This window comes from Peromyscus eremicus, chromosome 17, assembly GCF_949786415.1.
Source record: "Peromyscus eremicus chromosome 17, PerEre_H2_v1, whole genome shotgun sequence".
In the NCBI taxonomy this organism is placed as follows: Eukaryota; Metazoa; Chordata; class Mammalia; order Rodentia; family Cricetidae; genus Peromyscus; species Peromyscus eremicus.
The window spans coordinates 26585070-26591610 of NC_081433.1; the positions used below are offsets into that span (position 1 = coordinate 26585070).

At 43.3% G+C, this 6541-nt stretch overlaps 1 long non-coding RNA gene across 4 annotated transcripts; it reads right to left on the minus strand.

Moving 5' to 3' along the window:
* Nucleotides 1-266: 266 nt before the first annotated feature.
* Nucleotides 267-6221, minus strand: LOC131894186 (uncharacterized). Of its 4 annotated transcripts, XR_009374865.1 has the most exons (7): nt 5968-6221; nt 4955-5104; nt 4683-4801; nt 3342-3544; nt 2919-2986; nt 2323-2758; nt 267-638 (listed from the first exon to the last, which is right to left on the minus strand). It is a non-coding gene; the product is annotated as an uncharacterized LOC131894186 (long non-coding RNA). The 4 variants fall into 4 exon arrangements; XR_009374864.1 differs by having other exon boundaries at nt 2323-2986; XR_009374863.1 differs by having other exon boundaries at nt 2919-3544.
* Nucleotides 6222-6541: the final 320 nt, after the last annotated feature.

A 6541-nucleotide genomic window follows, 5' to 3' on the forward strand; every position in this document is an offset into this window, starting at 1 on the left:
TATGGATTTCAAGTTAAGAAAAATCCAGATGTGTCATTAACACATAAAATATATGGAGATGATTGTAATTATATTACTGACTAGCACAAGAGACATGAGAATATTGGAAAAAGCTAAGCTTGGTTACAGACTTAAACAGACAAACACAGATTATACACAGGGCCATTTGCAGTTGGGCGTTGCAGTCAGCTCTCTGTAACTGTTACAAAATACACGAGGTGCTCAACCCAAGGAAAGGGAAGTTTATTTAGACGGCTTTGTGTCCCTCCAAAATTTATAGGTTGAAACTGGAACCCAAACGCCAGTATGATTAGAGACGGGCCTTTTAGGAGGTACTTAAGGTTAAATTAAGTCACAGAGGTGGGTTCACACTCCAACAGAGAAAGAGAGCATCCCTTCTCTCCCCGGACACCCAGTGAGCAAAGGCCGGAGGAGGACACAGCACACAATTGGCCTTTGTCATCAGGTAGAGAGTCTGTAGCAGATACGAGGTTCCTTTCTCATCGCTTAAGACTCGATCTAGACTTCTCCTCACAGCTTTGGCAATGTGCTTACACAACTCAACTTGTGACTGTTACAGCGCCTCAGCAGACTTCAAAAACATTTTTGTTTGTTCGTTGCTGTTGCCAGAGAAATATCTTTGAAAAAAAAACCCACATACTTTTTACTGTTGTGAAATACAAATAAAACTTTTCATGTTAATCATTTCAAGCATACAGTCAGCTGTATTCACGGCATCCATGATGTTGTATCTAGCACCATAAATCCTTCCATCTGGGAACGCTGGGTCTCCATACCTATCAACCAATAACTCCTTGTTCCCCTCCCTCTGTGACCTAGAGCCCCTGTTCTGCTTTTGTTTTCTTTTTTCCTTTTTAAAATAGGGTTTCTTTGGGTAGCCTTGGCTGTCCTGGAACTAGCTCTGTAGACCAGCCTGGCCTCAAACGCAGAGATTCTCCTGCCTCTGCCTCCTGAGTGCTGGGATTAAAGGCACACACCACCACCGCCTGGTCACTGTTTTGCTTTCTGGCTCCACAGCTTTGACCACTTCAGTGCCTGTGAGTGGAATCAGACAGTATCGGCAGATACCTTCGTTTTGTGACTGACTTGTTTCATTTTGCATAATGGCCCCAAGATTCACCAAGGTTACAGAGTATATCAGAATTTCCTTCTTTTTAAGAATGAATAATAGGGCTGGAGAGATGGCTCAGAGGTTAAGAGCACTGGCTGCTCTTCCAGAGGTCCTGAGTTCAATTCCCAGCAACCACATGGTAGCTCACAACCATCTGTAATGAGATCTGGTGCCCTCTTCTGGCCTGCAGACATACATGCTGTATACATAGTAAATAAATAAATCTTAAAAAAAAAAAAAAAGAAAAAGAAAAATTTAAAAAAAAAGAATGAATAATAATGAATAGTATTCTAATGTACAAGTGTACTACATTGTGTTTATCCATTCTGCTGGTGTGTGTGTGTGTATGTGTGTGTGCATGTTGGGTTTTTGCTTGTTTGTTTTAGCTGTTGTTGTTTTGAGGCAGGGTCTCTCTGTGTAGCCCTGGCTGTCCTGGAACTCTTATGTAGACCAGACTGGGCTTGAATTTACAGAGGTCCACTTGCTTCTGCCTCCCAAGTGCTGGGATTAAGGGTGTGTGCCATTACACCCAGTTTATCCATTCAACTGTTGAATTGAAGGAGATGTTTCTACACTGGAGCTACAGTAAATAACGCTGTTAAGAACATAGTTATAGGGCTGGGTGGATGGCTCGATGGGCGAGAATTCAGGCCTGAGGACTGTTCAGATGCGTATTACCCACATGAGAGATAACTATGGCTGTATGCTCCCAGAACCCCAGTGCTAGGGGATGGAGACAGGCAGAACCCAGGCACTCCTATCAGTCAGTCTAACCCAAATAGCAAGCTTTGGGGTCATCAAGAGACCCTGACACAGACATCTTTCTCTGGCTTTTCTCTACCTAGATCTGTGCTTTATCGTGCTGACCACCGTAGACTGCATCTTTAAGGGCTGCTTGCTGGCTTGTTCACAAGGTGGACTCTTGCTTTGGAACACGGTTGGCAAGGTATCAGAGAGTAAAGGGAGCGGTAAATGGACAAATTCCTCTGTGACTTCAGCCCAGGTGTATGTGCGCACACACACACACACACACACACACACACACACACACACACACACTGACCTGTCCTCTTGGAACACTGGTATATTGATGTCCGTATAAATTTTGTTCAAAGCTGTCGACTCGGATTGCAGCCAATCACAGGGTGATATACATGATGTGTCCTCTGCAGCCGTTTCTGTCATCCCACCTTTTTGTCTGTGTTGTCTCCCCGTACTCCAAGGGAATTCTGGGTCCTGCCAGCAAAGTTTTCCCTGCCTCTGCCGTGGGGTGGTCACTCAACCCAGCTTGTCTGAGAAGATCTCTCCAGGCCTGGGAGTGGTCCATGGCCAGGCCTTGTGTGAATGCAGATGTTTGAGACAACAAAGCTGAGCAAGGTGAACATTGGAAAGAGACAAAATAGGGCCTGGAAATATCATTGCTCAGTCAGTAAAGTGCTTGCTGGACAAGCATGAAGACCCAAGTTCAAATCCCAGCACCCTCTTAAAAGCCGTGCATGGCTGTTCATGCCTGTAACTCCAGTGATGAGGGCGTGGAGGAGCTGATGGTGGAGACAGGTAGATTCCAGAAACTCCTCAGCCAGCAAGTCAAGCCTAGATCATGAGCTCCAGCCTCGGTGAGAGACCCTGTCTCAAAAAATAGGGTGGACAGTAATAGAAGGAAGACACTTGACACTGATTTCTGACCTCCACACATGCACACACATATGAACATGTCCATGTACAAATACAATAAAATAAAATAATAAAATTAAAGAGACAAAAGGCCCTTGGCTTTAATGCAAACCTGTGAATCCAGAGACGCCTGTGGTCTACACACCTTAGTCTTTAATTCACATGGACCAGTGTTTCCCCCTGTTTGAAAGAGAGTTCATTGTGTGCTGCTCTCACTGTAAACTCTTCATTAATTCTCCCCCTGAAGAAGGGCTAAGGATGCAGAGACCGTGTGTCTTTTATCTTAAAGCTTTAAAGAAGAGTGTCTTTGCTGTTCCTATAAAGTTCATACGCAGTTCTCCCCAAATCTCTCTCGTGGTATTTGGACTGAGTTTTCTTTGTTCTCTCTCTCTCTCTCTCTCTCTCTCTCTCTCTCTCTCTCTCTCTCTCTCTCTCTCTTCTTTCTCCTTTTTACTTTTCCTTACAAAATAGCCCCCATTGTCTTCCTTGAGTCAGCTCTCTGTGAAGTCTGTGAAAAACAATTGCAGACAATTACCCCACAGCCATTTCCTCCAGGCTAAGAATCCTGGTAACTTAAATCTTCCTCAAAGATGTTTTCTCAGCGCACCTCTCTGAATTGCAGCTTTTTGAACCTTCTCATTTCATCTGGAAAGGTGTTGGTGGCTCCAGAGTTTTGCACAGAAGGGCTTTGCTGGGAAAAATCTGTACTCTAATCATGGATTTATAATACTGAAAATTCTACATCAAAAAAAATATCATTTAAGTAAATAAGATGAGAGGGGGTGGAATCCGCCAGGAAATTACCCCCTCCCCAAACATGCTTATCTATAAGCCCCTTCTTGACTTGGTTTGAGGTAATTGACTGTTTTCTGGGGATGCAGTCTTGGTGTAGATTTTGTGGGCCCAGCAACATGTTGTTATGGGGGTGGGGGTGGGGGTTAGGGATCCTCTGGTCTTGAGGTAAGTGTTTTATGACTTTGTGGGACTCATCCTGCTGGGGCTTCCTGTTCTTAATAGAGGTGTGGCTGTTCCCAGGCTCTGAGAAAAGGAGCATTTAGGGAACCAAGCCAAAAGGGGAGACTTCCTGGGAGCAGCGCTCACAGCAGGAAGCTTTCACTGGGGAGGAGGAGGTCTCAGTTTTCTTAAAGAAAGACCTCCCTTAAAAGATCTATTTTTGCCTTTAATGAATATGCTATTACTTGGCGAGGACCCAAGGACTTAATGGGAGAGTGCCATCTCCCACATTCAACTTAGGAACATGATAGAAGGTGCCTTAAATAGAAACCTTAAATTTAAAGAGGAATCTTGTCTTGCTAAAATAATGTTCAGAATAATGAGCTTTCAATTGGCTTTAATTCTTTTTAAGCCTGCCTGCATTTTCAAGCACCCATATAACCCCATTTCAGGGAACTCTGGGAGTTGGGTACAGTTGGGGGCCAGTTCCTGAGATGAGCTCTGGGCATCCAATAACTGTCCTGCATTCATGTCCGCAGATAGACTTTTAAACAAAAACTCAACTCTTCATTTTTCCAGTTCTCCTCTGCTCTAACTTTTAAATATAATTCAATCACAGACTCAGGAAATTTAATGAATTAAATTACCACCATTAGTTTAAAGAAGAGAATCTATTCCTGGTTAGCTCAATTATTTTGAGGAAATTAACCATTTAGAAAAGTGGCTCCCATCTGTCTGCATGGTGGCATTACCCAGGGAGCTCTGGGTACGCTAATTCCAAATTCCAGGAGTTTCTGTTTGGATTGGGGCTGCAGGAAGAACAGCTACTATTCATATCTTTACAGACTGTACAATTTTCATCTGCAGTCAAGGTTAGAGTCATTTAAGGATGGAAACAAATCATACTTCCTAAGCAACTTACCAGGAAGCTGTTTTATGAGAAGAAACGTAGAATTCGGAGTGGAGGGTTTTGTCTTGTTCCTACTTTGTTGTTTGGACTAGATCAACGTGCTTGGTCTCTCTGTGTGTCATTTCCTTAGTCTCGTTGATAAAAAAAAATTTAAAAATAGATACAGAAAGGAACTTGAGGGCAATTCATTGGACTTAGAGGGAGAGTGGTCTAGGCTTCAGGACAGAAGTGTTTGAGAAAGGAGGGAGAAGGTAGGGAGACAGTCACACTTAGGCACATCTTACCACATTACGTTGAAGAAAAGGAGTGATAGATGCCAGGAGGAAAGAATGGGACTAAAAGGGCCCATCATCTGTCTGTTTCCCAGGCATTATTGACTATCAGCGTGGCAGCTTCCTCAGAGACAGACGGGGTGATGGGTGGTCATCAGTGCTCTGGAAGATAGAAAGGTAAACAAACAGACAAACAAACAAACAAGTAAATAAATGGAATATGTGAAAGGAAGGCAGATTTCAAACACGATAATAGATTTCCAAGCTGTGGTAACTTATTTTTAAGTTCTGGCCTTCTATAGCTACATTAAAAACAAACCATCCCCGACAGTCATCACTTGCCTAAGACTTGCACAAGGTTGGGTCCATCAACATCCTGTCACAGGGGGCAGGGGTAGGGGTTGGGGGCTCAAGAGTCTCTGTGGGGGATACAGTTGACATTTCCTTTGGTGGCGTAACCACTGGTAAGCTGCCTGTGCTCCTGTATGCAACCCTAATGCAACTCATCAGGTCACGAACAAATGAACAAACACAAGAGAGTAGAATGGGAAGCATTTGGGAGGTCAGTGAAAGTGGAGGAGATGACAAGAGGTGGGGTGAATAAAAATATCAATTGACCAACTAGAAAATTGCCCCCCATCTTAATTCCCAGGATCTGCAATTACAATGTTATATGTTAAAGGAGAATTAAGGTTGCAGATGGAATAGGATTGCCAATCAGTAGACCAGTAAATAATCCTGCAGTATCTGTGTTTATAATCTCAGTGTCCTTGAAAGTAGACATGGAGACAGAAGAATTCCGTGATTGTAGTGTGAATGGGTTGTAATGGGAACAGAAATCAACTTGCCCAGGTTTGTAGTAAGTCTTTCTCTGTCCCACCAGCCAACTCCCCAATAATGATATGGAGACTTATTATTAATTATAAATGCTCGGCTAATAGCTTAGGCTTGTTTTTTAACTAGCTCCTATAATTTAACCCATTTCTATTGATTTATGTGTTGCTGCATGGCTCATGGCTTCTTACCTCATCTCCTACATGTCATGTTTCCTCCGAGTCTCCTCGGGACTCCTCTTTCTTTTTCTCAGCATTCTGTCTGCCCTGAAAATCCTGCCTACCTATTGGTCATTTAGCTTTTTAACTAAACCAACCACATGGACATATCTTCACACAGTGTAAAGGAAGACTTCACAACACATGTTAGCTGTGTGTCAGAAGGAAAGGAGTCATGAGCAAAGTCATGTGGGAAGCTTCTAGATGAGAGACGAGAAAATGTATTCGACTCAGAGCCTAAGAGAAAATAATGAACCTCTGTCAGTGATGTAATAAGAGCCCAGCGAGACAGAGCTCCAAGATATATGAGGGCTGGGCAATAAGTCTGCACAATTAGAACATTAGAGTGAGTTTTTTAAAAAGTGTATCCATGGGGCTGGAGTGATGAGGGTTCAACAGTTAGGAGCACCCACGTTTGGTTCCCAGCGCCCATATGACAGTTCATAACTGCTGTGGGATGTTCTGTATGGCAAATGTGTTGCTCTGATTGGTCAATAAATAAAACACTGATTGGTCAGTGGCCAGGCAGGAAGTATAGGCGGGACAA